Source organism: Notamacropus eugenii, chromosome 7, assembly GCF_028372415.1.
Source record: "Notamacropus eugenii isolate mMacEug1 chromosome 7, mMacEug1.pri_v2, whole genome shotgun sequence".
NCBI classification, from domain to species: domain Eukaryota; kingdom Metazoa; phylum Chordata; class Mammalia; order Diprotodontia; family Macropodidae; genus Notamacropus; species Notamacropus eugenii.
The window spans coordinates 48,696,994-48,711,035 of record NC_092878.1 but is presented as its reverse complement, the minus strand read 5'-3'; the positions used below and the strand labels follow the sequence as shown (position 1 = coordinate 48,711,035).

General features: G+C 37.7%; 1 long non-coding RNA gene across 1 annotated transcript in view; it reads right to left on the bottom strand.

Moving 5' to 3' along the window:
- LOC140513162 (uncharacterized) overlaps window positions 1-13,011 on the bottom strand; it is a 43,563-nt gene extending 30,552 nt beyond the window's left edge. Inside the window, exon 1 of the long non-coding RNA XR_011970086.1 lies at window positions 12,859-13,011. This is a non-coding gene — a long non-coding RNA (uncharacterized lncRNA). The remainder of the gene's footprint in view (window positions 1-12,858) is intronic.
- Window positions 13,012-14,042: the final 1,031 nt, after the last annotated feature.

Genomic DNA, 14,042 nt, shown 5'->3' with positions numbered 1-14,042 from the left:
ACAGAGGCAGAACAGAGAGGTGAGTTGGGAAGAGAGAATAATAAAGAACGTGACAGGGAATGGCATAAGATAAGGCTGCTTTCCAGAATTAGGCTGGAGCCAGTTTTCAGAGAGTTTCAAATGACTGGATAAGGAACTTATAATTGACTTGTGAGTAATGGGAACTCATTCACTGAAAGTTTTGCTATTTATTAGGAATAGTTCTCTGGCAGCAGAGGGGAAGATGGATTGGACAAAGGAGAAGCTGAAGATAGTGAAGCCAGTTAGAATGCTATTACATTAGTCCAGGAGTAAAATAATAAGGACCTGAACTAAGGTGGCTGCAATGAGAATGAGAAGTAATTGACAGATACAAGTGATACTGCAGTGGTAGAATTGGTTAGACTTTCAATTCCACCACTGGACTTCTTTGATATGATAAATACTTAACAAATGTCTACTGAATGAATGAATTTGTTTCTACAGGGTCAAAATAAGTTTTTTTATTAGCTGGTGAAACTTGAGTTTGTCTACAGATTATTAAAATTAATCTATTTTAATGGACAATTATTAAATTTATATGCATATAAATTTAATAATTATTAAAATTCATAATAATATTACTCCCACTTTAAAAAGAAACGAGTATTCTCAAAGAAAGACATCCTGATGTAATGACTAGGTGAGCCTTGGAATCAGAAAGATTTGGATTCAAATCCTACTCAGGAAATCTGCTAGCCATATGACCCTAGGCAAGTCACCTAACTTCTCGGAATCCCAGACAACTAGCAGGAGTTTCTATACTGGGAATTTTCTAAGCCAATAAAATCACAAGTCTGGACCAACCTCCCCCCCCAAAAAAACAAAAAGATATTCAGGAGTGAATCTTCCATTTGTATTTGAGACTTGGGCAGCCTGAGTCTTGAAGACTCAGTGCCAAGAATTAAACTATTTTTGGATGTTGGTTCAAAGTCTCATGTATAGGTCAGACTTACAAAAACAAAGTCCACAAAGTTGTCTTCATGTCTTATATCAAATACTGACTGTAGGTTATTCACAGAAGCTTATGAATCTTTTTGTTGTAAAGGAATTTTTTTCCTATATCAGTATTTCTCTCATTACGAGATATGACCCATTATATTTGAATGAAAACATCAGAATTTTTTCCCTCCAGAACAGTAGCAGCTTTTCGTAAAGAGAGAAATGATTGATATCTAGGGATAGGAGAGCAAGGAGGAGAGTCATTGAGCTTTATAAAATAGTTTTGTAGTCTAGCTCAGCGGGTTGCTGAGAAGAATAGCTAATAAAAATTGGAAAGGTCTCTGCAAATATTATGTCATATAAATGCGTACTAATGCCTACAGAAAAGCCTTTCATTATTATTACGGCTCAGTCAACATGACCCCCATAAGCCTCTGCTCCTTGTTCAACATGTTATTGGGATGGTGAATTTAAAGGAGATTTCAATCAGCCTTTGGAATGGAGCTGCAGTGTCCCCTGCCCCGCTGGTAGAAGGAACAGAGCTGTTTACCATCTGTACTCTGCACCAAAAGATAAAACAGAAGGTAGGGGGTGTGAGGCCGTGTTTAAAAAAATCATTAATTCTTCATCTGTGCTTACGATAGCCACCGAAAATATATTCTTAATAACAAAGGATGCTGGGGATAGACATAGAAGGCACTTGCAATGTGGTGTTTACACTAATGTACCAGGTCATGAATTTTTTTATTTGAAATTTGTCTGCGTGGGAGTCACACTAGAATGCTGTCTTGCCAGGGCCAGCTTTGAATCTGACCCAATGAATAGGCATTGTTTAGTAAGAACATCCGGCAGTCTGTGTCTATATACGGCTGAAGATGACCTTCCTCTTTAGAAATAACTTCCAGTGACTGTTTTCCAATTGTTCTCGGTGTTCCCAAAGTACTAAATGTTCAGGAAGGGAAGAACAGGAGAGACACTGAAGCCATATGTCTATAAGATTTCAGGGGTCCCATGCCTTTTAAAGGCAAGTTACCAGTCACTGCCCCTCTGTACCCATCATTGTGCTAAGTAAGGCCTGGCAAGGGATACAAGACAGGGAGAAAGCATAGACACTGCCCTTTGAAGTTCTTAATCTAGTTGGGGGGAGGGGGTACAAAATTTTTGAGATCCAAATCAACTAGAGAATAATAGTAGCCCTAAAGGATGACTGCAGGGATCTCAAAGCCATTTGGGTCCATATTTTGTTGTTTATAAGGTACTATTTGCCCTCTAAATCTCAACCAGCTAGAATTTTGCACACCAACACACACACACACCCATGGCATCATAGTGATGCAAAAAGACATTTTAAAAAATGGAAATGCTAGCTCTATAACTAGAAAATTACAACAAATATCAGACATTCTTTCTTCCTGTTACCTTTAAAAACCTCTCAACTTCATAGGGACAAAAGGTTTTGAGTACCAGCTTGTCCTCATTCCAGGCTGCGCACTCACTGCTAACTTAATCAATGTTCACTCTAGGAGAACAATCCAAGTCAAACAATAACTTGTCCCTATTATGTCTTGATGCCTGGGAGGTTGTTATCACTTGCTCTAGATATCAATGAATTCTCAGGATGATGCAGTTAGTGATTCCTGGATTGAGTAGGGAAGGTGTCTCAATGTCTATAAACCTTAGGGAGGAGGAGGAGACAGTCCTGGGACAGCTGCCACCTTCACAATCACATCTCTCTCCATTTCCTTCTGCTTCAGTGCCCCTCACCTCTCTCCAAAACTCCCAGGTCTGATAACTTTCCATGTGACTTCCTGGGTGACATCATCACCTGATGAACTCTTGTACAAAATTTTAGATGACATTGCCCAAGGAAAAGTGGGATCATCCCAAGCGAGAGATACCTCAATTTATATCTATAAATGAAATATGAATTGTTTTTTTCTTCTCTTCTTTTCATTTATTTAATGGAGGACTCTTGCCAGGAGAGAAGTTTTCCTATCCTACAAGTACATCACAGAAGTCCAGGAAAATCTGAATAATTCCACCCAGGTATCCCAGAGATTTGCTAGAACTTAGAGGTAACGAAGGAATTTGGGGAGCTTTGTCAAGTTCTTAAGTCAAGCTGGAGTGATTGCTGGGTGAAAGACACACTGCTTTGATACTTAAACAAAAGAAAATGTCACGATTTGGAGTTACTGTGTCTGAACTGGGTCTTGGTGACTGAAGCCTAATGTACATGATAGGGGTAGTGTATTTCTGACTCCTGAGTAAAAATCTAGAAGATCAGAGTTGGGTAAGAACCAGAATGCAAAGGAGAAACTTTAAAACACTGATACCTTATCCACCCACTGTGTGTGAGCTATGATGCTGGGAGAGCTTGTGTGTGATTTCACTTGCCAAGACAGGGAAGCTGAAACATTCTTCTCTTTGGTGACATTGTGACATCTACCATAGCAAAAGTTTTCTATGGCAAATTACTACTGATTCCTGAAGATCTACATGATGCAGAATGGCCAGAGAAGCTACTAAAGGAGTGATGCTAATGATACCTGCCTGGAGGTGCACCAAACATGGGAGAAGATATGGTAGATAACTACATGAACACCACCTCCTGGTAACTCTACTGAAATTTATAAAGTATATTTACCAGTGGATGTATTTATTTTCTATTAACTCTCCCATGAGTTAATAACTCATCCCATAATTAACTCTCCCATTTTGAGTCCTTTGAAGTGTCATTAAATCTTTCCTTCTATGAGTTTTGTGAACTATGTGTTTGCAAAGAAAATTTGTGACAGCATTCTGAGTGATGTCATATAGAAAGTTTCCCAGATCTGGGAGGAGGCTTTGAGCCACACAGGTAAGAAATCATTCAAAATGCAAGAAGACTTGTAAGGTTATGTGAGAGGCTGTCCAAAAAGTGTTACATAACGAAAAGCTAAACTGTTGCAATGACAAAAAAACTTATGGAACAGAAAACATGAAAAGAGGCTAATTTTTCTCATAGAGATTAATAGTGCTTTAAACATACAATGCTCGACTAAGGTCCTACAACTATCATGGAGGGTTCACTTGTGTTCATGTTTATTTTTCTGAACATTCACTTTTATAATATTTTGACTTCCAAATTTTTTTCTCTCTTTCTCCCTCCCCCTCCTCTTCCCCAAGACAGTAAACAATCTAATATAGACTATATGTATGTAATCATATTAAATGTATTTCCATATTAGTCATGTTGTGAAGGAAGAATCAGAACAAAAGTGAAAACCACAAGAAAGAAAAAGAGAGAGAGAAAAAGAGTATGTTTTACTCTGCACTTAGATTCCATAGTTCTTTCTCTGAATGTGGATAGCATTTTCCATCATGAATCTTGTGGAACTGTCTTAGATCATTGCATTGCTGAGAAGAGCTAAGCCTGTCAAAGTTGATCACTGCACAATGTTGCTATGACTGTATACGGTGTTCTCCTGGTTCTGTTCACTTCACTCAGTATCAGTTCATGTAAGTCTTTCCAGGTTTTCCTGAAGTCTGCCTGTTCATCATTTCTTATAGCACAATAGTATTCCATTACATTCATATACCATTCATATACTTGTTCAGTCATTCCCCAGTTGATGAATTGATGGGCATCCCTTCAGTTTCTAATTCTTGGCCACCACAAAAAGAGCTGCTATAAATATTTTCATATTCATGGGTTTTTCCCTTGTAATGATCTCTTTGGAGTACAGACCTAGTTTGTTTGTGTTCTTGAAGACTATGCTAGCTATTCTACCAAAATGGAGGGGATTTAAATATAAATCACATGAAAGACTACTTGTCTGTCAACTGAAGGTGAGTGATGGAAAGGTCCATTAACAAAAGAATGGTCACCAGGAAAAAAAATCTTTCTAGTCACAACAATTCAGATAAGCTTCTTAAGGTATGGAGAGTCTATTCAATGGTAGAAGATGCCAAGAAAGGAGAAAAGGCTATGCCTGAGATTATGGACACCTAGCTGCCCTCGATACCATGGGCTTATCTTGTGTTTGTCCTTCATTGCCGAAGAAGACCGTGCCATCAGAGAAATGATGATATGACTTGCACTTGACTTTGTTTTGAATGAGGGAGGGCTGTGCAGGTCACCAGCCTCACTTCTCCTCCAGAGTCATCTGAATCTAGTGAACTCAGTGCATCCTGGGTAATCTTCAGTCATCCTGAGGAATAGGTTTATCCAAGGACACCAGGAAGGTTTGGTATTATCACTAGAAACTAGTGCAAAGAAAGATGGAGAGTTTGCACTGGAGTGGAGTACCTAGAGGAACCTGGGAGTCAGAGGGAACACTTTATGGAGTGTTTTATGAATGAGTTGTTGTAGAGCTTTGGAAAAAAGTGATAGAGAGTGATAGAGGAGAAAGGACTCAAGGGGTGGTATGAGAGAAGAAGGGAGGGGAAGTAGAAATGGTATGTAGTCTGGCCAACTATGACTATGCATTAAGCTTTAATTTGAAGGGAACTGTGTACAAGCTTCTAGTTCCTAGCGTCCCCCTTAAAGTTCAATATTTCAATGGATTTGGGAATCATATCAACGAAGGCACTCCCTCCGCTTGTGCAGATTATACCCCATCCATGCTTTCTCAACCTGTGTGACCTTGGCCACATCCTCCTGAAAATATTCCACAAAGGGGCCAGTCAGCATGCAACTGTGAAGAGCCTCCCTCCTTCAAGTTTCTTTACATTATGTGGGTACCAATGATACACAAGGATTATCCAGCTGTTAGCCCACACTGTCATTGTCAAAGAGGCTTATTTCCTTTTCCAGTTATGAATTTCTTTGATATACTATATATATCACTTTTTGTTTCTAATTTGTGTTCCATGAGACAAACCTAAGGAATATGCCTTCTGTGGAACTGAACAAGGATATAAATTTGGGGAGAGGGGGTTGCAAAGGCAACCATATCTCACCCTCACTAAGATACTGCTGGCTATGGAAGGTAGAAGGAAAAGGAATAAGCATTTATTAAGCACCTTCTATGTGTTAGGCACTATGCTAAGTACTAAATAACATAATCTCATTTGATCATCAAAACAGCCCTTTAAGATAGATTCTATTACTATTCCCATTTTATAAATGAGGAAACTGAGGCAAACAGATGTTAATTGACTTGCCCAGGATCATACAGCTAGTAAGTATCTATGGCCACATTTGAACTCAAATCTTCCTGACTCTAGGCCCATCCTTATCCACCATAGCTATTTGATGGAGTTATCCCAGGGGGTGGGGGGAGAGGAAGAGATGAAATCAAGAAAGCGTAAGTGCGTACAATTATATCTGTGCTTAGGGGAATGCAAGTTTTGCATTACTGTGTAGACCTTGAAAATGGAAGGGCCCAATCATCCCACTCCTTGTGCAATATTTGCTCATCACCCAAGTGCTAATAACAGGATTCTCACCACCCCAACAGAGCATTAGAGTAGGGCTTTCATAGATTAATCTTAGGATGTCTGAGTGCTTCCTTCTTCCATCTGTTGGTGGAAGATTACAATACCATTATCCTGACAGTCTGGTTTTTTTTCCTTTACTCAATTCTGCCTCCTTCTTGCTATCTTATTTTATTTTTCTTTTTGTTTCTTGCTTAGCTTTGTTTTTAATAGGAAGAGAATAAGCACTTGTTCTCTTCTGGGGGAAGGAACATATATAACTCTGGACACAGAGCACTGTGACCTTCCTAAGACAGTTACTATGTTTTTGCCAACAGTCATTCTAAGAGAACTGTATTTTCACACTTGTAGACACTACAAGGATATAACTGAGCCTTATTCATAATAAATTACTGCTTTACCACAGAAGTAAGTACATCTGACAAAGAGTCCACCACTTTTTTTCCTCCAGTAATCTCTGTGGAAACAATTGTCCACCTATTTATTTTTGATCGCCTTAAGGTTCAAAACTCACATGAATCTGGTAGATTCTAAAATATATATTTGGTATATAAAGTATGATCTCTAATACATTGCATTTTTTTTTAAAAAATTGGCATAGTAAATCCTTATCATTTCACCCTGTATTTTGTGAGAGAAAGGAAAATACCTTCTCTTCCATATAAAATATTTCCTAAATCTGTTGATGGAAGAAAAAAAATGTTATATGGCCTATAGGAAGAATGGAAGACACCATTGATGTTTTATTGGGATGCCAATAGAGAACCCCTAATCTACCTACCTATATCTTCCCCTCCATCACCATTCCCTTCTCCAAGGCTATCCAATTTCAACAATAAAGTTAATTTCTACAGTTATTTAGCATGTTCTGGAGGTAGGAGTGTGGCAAGAAGATTAATACTGAACAGATGTTGCCCTCTGCATGTGATGAAGGTATGAGGCAGAGAATTTTGTATTTTTTCCAAATGATCTTGAGAGAAAACGAATGTGCAGCTCTGTTGCTGAATGAATGGTTTATTGAGAAGTCCTCATTATGAACCCGATTCAAAGGATGCCAGGTTTTATCATATCCCTTTTAGGACTGTGACATTTGCATCAAAAGATTTCTCTTTTTGCTCAGTATTTGTGCATCCCCTATGATAACTCTTTTAAATCTGAACTCAGCTGGCTCTCTCTCTCTCTCTCTCTCTCTCTCTCTCTCTCTCTCTTTCTCTCTGTCTCTCACACACACACACATTCTCTCTCTCCCTGACTGTAAAAAAGGAAGGTCCATTTGATCCATAGCTAGACACACACAAAGAAATTGCCTGATTCTTTTGCCACAAACATTTCTGTGTCATCCATGATGGGCTATTCTCTCATTGAACCATAATTATATTACATATTTTTACATTTCCCTCTTGTGCTTCTATGGAAACACCATTTACATATCTCCAGTGATTAGTCATGAAAAAAAAAGGCCATATGCTTGTAAGACACAGCTATCTGAGTTTTTAATCCTGTTAGTTTAAGCCGGAGACAATTAAATAATCACAAAACAAACAGCTTTGTCATTCCACTGGGTTGCAGTTGCTTATTAATTCAACTCTCTTGCTAACGAAACCCAGAGATTAAGAAAAATGAGAAGCCCAATAGCTTTTACCAGCATTTAAAAGGTGAACTACATCTACAATACAACAGTTCAATTGGAAGAGTTTCTGTCCTGGTTTAGCATTTTCCTTGTTACTTGCATGGCCTTTGCAAGAGTTTGTTGCTCCATTTGGAAATAAAATGCCCTGATGCTTTCACTCTGCCCTAGGTTTCAATTCCTCTCTCGTTATCACCTCAGGGCACCAATATAATGACATCACAGTAGGTGAATAAACACTGTGTGACGGAAACAGGTACAAAGCTCGAGTATGTGATATGAATAGTTGTGACATTAGAACAGAATGGTTTGAGGAATGGAAAGTCCTATAAGATAGCAATAGAATTGAGTACTGTCAATGTTAATTAATGACTATGGTGAAGAAAATACAGTTTGCCAACCAATGAATTGTATTTGCATTTAACCATTGGGTTGACAAGTCAAGCAGAGCTTTGTCCTGCTTCATCAATAGCTACTTAGAAATGGAAATTTAGTTGCTGAGCCTATAGACCTCTTCTATGACAGCTAAGATCTAAGAAATTCAAATGCACTTTCACTTATGAAGGAATATTATGGTAGAAGCCTTTAATTAGTCAATTAGCCTTGAGAATGGAATGATAAACAAAAGCACAATTAATTAATGCACTATGATCCCCTGAGGTCATTAACCAGGGCTTCAGTCTTCAGTCAGAACACTAATAATACGGAATAACCAGCCTGCACCCAGCCTTCTGACACATAGAATCCAGTTACCCAAGAATAGTTAGTCTGTCGGTTGCTAAATGTACAAGGTCATTCTTTGCCACATCTCTACATACCCTGCATCAAAATTCCCAGAGAACCATGGCAACCCACCGTCATTGTTACACTTGTCTGCCAACATGTTCCAAAACACACCTTCACACAAAAGATCTAGAGTCATGGAAATACTTAGCAATCTTATTATTAGTTAGTGGTTCTGAGGATAAAATGTGCCGTTAACCAAGCTCCAAGAGGGAAAACTCAATCAAAATGTAGTAAAAATGTAATGTAAAATAAACAGCAAAGGAAAAACTTGACTTTTAAGGTTGCTGTCAAATGGCTGCTGACCACCCACAGAGACAATTACAAAGGCCTCTGTGATACATTACTTCAGGCAAGTGAATTCCCATTTATGACCAAGGACCCACGAGGTTGTAAATTTTTCCCCTCAACGTGCTGCCTAAGCAAATCTGAGACCAATGAGATGCCAACAAGATCACTGCATTTATAGCTTTGGCTCTGGAGTCAAAAATTGCTTCAGTGCTAGGCTTTACCCACTATGGTAAATATGGAAATACAAAGGTATTCTATACGTTCATTTTCTAAGTAATTGGAGTTGATAATCTACAAAATAAAGCAGAATCATGTTGGACAAGAATATGGCAATATACAAAGTATTGTAGTCTTTGATCCAGTAATTCCACTACTAGAACTATATACCCCAAGGACTTGATTAAGAAGAAAAGACATAGATATAAAAAAAAAAATCATGGTAGCATATAAAATATGGCTCAAAATTGAGGCAAAGCCTATCTGACCTATTTTTAAAAGTTATTGACACAAAGGAAGATAGATGAAAGAAGTGATATTGACTCATACTGTCACCATGTCCTAAGGAAGTTTAACTGACATAAATTAATTGCTACAGTAGATAGACCAAATGAGTCTAGAAATTATATTATCTAATTAGAATTTGATCACCATGACAAGTGGAAAACTATGGCAACCATAAGTGCAGGTCACCACCAGCTTAGAATATAAACTCTTTTAGTAGAAGGTTAGGAGCAATGTTATTTTCTAAAACAATTAGGAGCATCTGAAGGAAAAAGAAGTTTATAGAAAATTTAATGAGAGACCCAACTAGGCAAAATTATTCTTTCTGTTTCCTTCTTCACATTTTCGTATTCACCACATGACATAATGTTTTGCCTATACGGCTGTAATACATATTTGTAGATTGGATGAAGAGTCAGATGATTCTTAGGTTGTTAATCTGAGTGTCTAGAAAAACGATGGTGACTTTGTAGAAAGATGACCTTTGAGAGAAGAAATGGGTTTAGAGGGGAAAAATAATTTCAGTTGTGGATACGTTGAGTTTGAGATATTTATGGGATTCATGTGGAGATGTATAGCAGGTAGTTAGTGATATAGTAGAGGTAGGGATACTATAGCCCAAGGGCCATTTTAGGTACAATAAAACTTCATTTTAAAAATGTAAAAAACAATCCTAACTCCCAGCTGAAGTTCCCCAGTATTTGATAACAGAACTGTAATTCAGGAAATAGATAAGGTCTGTTTTATAAATTTGGGAGTGAACTACAAAGAGTTGATAGCTGACCCCAAAGCAAAATACTTGCCTTCTAGGCTCTCCTCCAACAGGATAAACTCCATGCATATGTTAACATCACACAAGATTCCTTTAAAGATCTAGTGACAGAGATAACATTGCTAAAATGATCCTCCAATTATGTCCAACAGGGCATAAAACAGTAAGGAGTATAAACAGGATAAGGAAAAGCGATATACACAGTGCAAATGGAAGGAAAAACAAAACAATTGAAACTAAATGCTGTGAAATTATAATGACCAAGCTTGACGCCAAAGCAGATTCATGAAAATATACTTTTCTCTCTTATTCAAATGAGTGAGGGACTATGGGTATGAAATACTGAATATGGTGTCAGACTTGGATGACACATAGCTTTGTTGACCTATTTCCCCTCTCTTTTTAATTCTTTGTTATAATGAATAGCTTTCTGGAAGAAGTACACAGAAGGATACATTGGGGAAATATAGAGGATATAAAAACAAAATATTTCAATAGTTTTTATAGTGAGACATATGCTAGTAGGTTCTCTACAACCACTGTTGTAGAGAATAGTAGCACAGAAAACAAATGGTGAGGTCCTCTGGATGATTTTGTTTGTAGCTGATATACTCATCACATCAAGTCCAGAAGAATCTAGACTCTCTTTGATGAGATCCATATTTGTTCAAAAGATTTAGCGTAACTGTCCACACTTGGAAACACCACGTGGATAAAGAATACCTCCTATGCCAACTATGATATGTAGTTGAATGGATGACCCATAGGGACAGTACATCATCACATGTACTTTGAACAGATACTGCAAATGGATGAGTTTAGCTAGGTTTGAACAAGAGGAGAAAAACATGGAGCTTTACCTTTTGCATACCACATTACTCTCTTAATGATCCCAAGCTTCTCCCTGAAACAAAGACCCATTTTTCAAGTAATATTTTTTTTTCAGAGATGCAGTACTGCTTAAAGTTGTTGAAATTCAAAGAGTCTCTAAAAAAATTAAAGCTGCAGTTTATTCTAAAGGCACTGGAGAAACATAAAGGAGGTGTGAGGAGACACAAAGAATTGTGTACAAGAAACAGAATAAGATGTTATCAAAGAGATATAGGCCTAGGAGAGAGGAGGGTTAGTGAAGAAGAGCCAGGCATATAGCAAAAGTGAAGGATAAAACAATGGATGTTCCCATATGCTCTACTGGTATCTATGCTATGTCATGAGATCGAGAGACAAATCCCCTATATTTTGACTAGACCACTATGAAGGATTTATGGGAAGACATGGACCTGTGTGACTTTTACACAGGCTGGGTTTATATGGATGAATAAGAATCTGTGGCAATGGACAGACTATCAAGGAGATCACAGATCCATTAGAAAATCAATTTAAAAATTATAATAACAGCAACAAAATATGAAAATACACAGAAGTAAATGAGTTGCAAAGGTGAAATGGAAGCAAGCAGAATGTTTTTCTTACTGTCTAATTAAAGATGAAGCTAATATGCATTTTTAAGAAACAAACATTTTGGAGGTTACAGTTTCATTTATAGTTTTTTATGCTTGTTTGCATATGTGAAGGTTCTTATTGATGGTTATTAAGGTTAGAATAAATATTTTAAAGATAAAAATATGCTGTAGAAATTACAATCTAAAAAATATCTGGACACTGAGTCATATGAGGGTTTGTGGTTCTCAGTTTTTTTCTTAAAATTATAGAATATTAGAGTCGGAAGTGACCTTAGAAGTCACCTGATCTAACCTTCCACCCATTTCAACATCATTGACAGGTAGACATCAAAGTCTAGCTTAAATATATCTAGTGTCAAGTGTTGGTTTCCTTCCAAGAGAAAACATTCTTTGTTGAGCAAGCTGTTATTATCAGGAAATTCTTCCTTTGCATTGAGACAAAATATGCATCCTGTAAAGTCCACCCATTCCCCTAGTTCTGTAGCAACATACAATAAAAGGAATCACTCATATGACAACACGCCAGACATGTAAAGATATTTATTATACCTTCCCTAATCCTTTCATTCATATGTCAGGCTGAATGACTGAAGTTTTTTTTAGCTTTCCTTCATAGGGTTGGTTTCTAGACACCAGACCATTACTGTTGCCCTCTTTTGAATGCCTTCTATATTGTTAATATCCCCCTTAAATGTGGCAACTGGTATTGAACAAAATAATTTCAATGTTGTCTGACCAATATGGCGTCCACTGGGACCTCTCCATTTGGACACTATACTTTTCTTCAGTGTAGTCTGATTACATTGGCTTTGGTAGAAATCATATCCCATTACTGGTCCAATCTGGTTTTCGATAGACAGTGTGGTGTAGTGGACAGAGACTTTACCTTAAAGTCAGGAAGACCTAAGTTCAAATTCAATTCAAAATTATATTCATCCTTCTTCAATTTCACCTCCTTTGCTTATTTGCAAGCCACTCAAAGTGTTTCTGAATTGTAATTCTTTTATCTACTACATTAGCTATCCCTTGTAGCTTTCCATTACCTCCAAATTTGATACGTATGCCTTTGATGTCTTCATTCAAGTTGCTGATGAACTGTTATGTGCTAAGGCACCATGCCTTTTGACAGGGGGGCTCTTGGGAACACTGACTTAAAACCTGCTTGATGAGTTGAGTCTCCTTGCTGCTAATTTTGACTAAACTGTTTTTGTAATTATTACGGAATCAGAATTGGTGTAGACTCTAGAGTTCAACTGTTACCTGAGCAAGAATTCTCTCTACAACATTCCAGTTCTGCCACTTCCTCTGTGTATTTTTTTAACTTCTCTGGGCATCAATTTTCTCATGGATAAGGGGGCCCTTTCTAGGGCAGCTAGGTAGTACAGTGGATAGAGTGCTGTACCTAGAGTCAGAAAGACTCATCTTCCTGACTTGAAATCTGCCCGCAGACATTTAATAACTGTGTGACCCTGAGCAAATCATTTAATCCTGTTTGCCTCAGTTTCCTCATTTGTAAAATGAGCTGAAGAAGGAAATGGCCAACCACTCCAGTATCTTTGCCAAGAAAACCCCAAATGGGATCACAAAGAGTCGAACATACTGAACCACAGCAAAGTGCAAATTCTATAATCCGGTGATCTCCAAAAAGATCAAGCACTGATTACTTGAAAACCCCTAGGGATAGGAAACATTACTTCCCAAGACAACCTGACTTTTGGAGAATTTTCATTATTAAAGCAATTTTTCCTTTCAACAAAGTTTCCCCTCCAAATCTTCTGCCCACTGTTACTAATTCTACCTTCCAGGACCAAAGAAAACAAGTCTAATTCTTCTTTCAAATACCCAAAGATAACTATTCTTTTCCTCCTGCCTTCTTTCTCCACATTAAATATATCCAGTTCTTTTCACCTATCCATGGTAATATGGCATGGTTTCCAATGCCATCATTGTTCTGATTGCCTTCCTTGGTAGATGGTTTAGTTTTTCAGGATGTTTCCAAAAATGTGGTATCAAGAATTGAACACAATATCCAAGATGTGACATGAACAGGACATAACAGCAGTCCTATAACTGTCCTTGTTCTACACAGGTTCTTCTGATGCAGACAAGGAGACATTAGCTCCTTTTTTTGGAGGGGGAGGGGGCTGCCATATTACTCTTTTGACTTGGATTCAGCTTGAATCCATTAAAAACTTTAGGCTTTTTTTTTTCATGTGTGAACTATTGT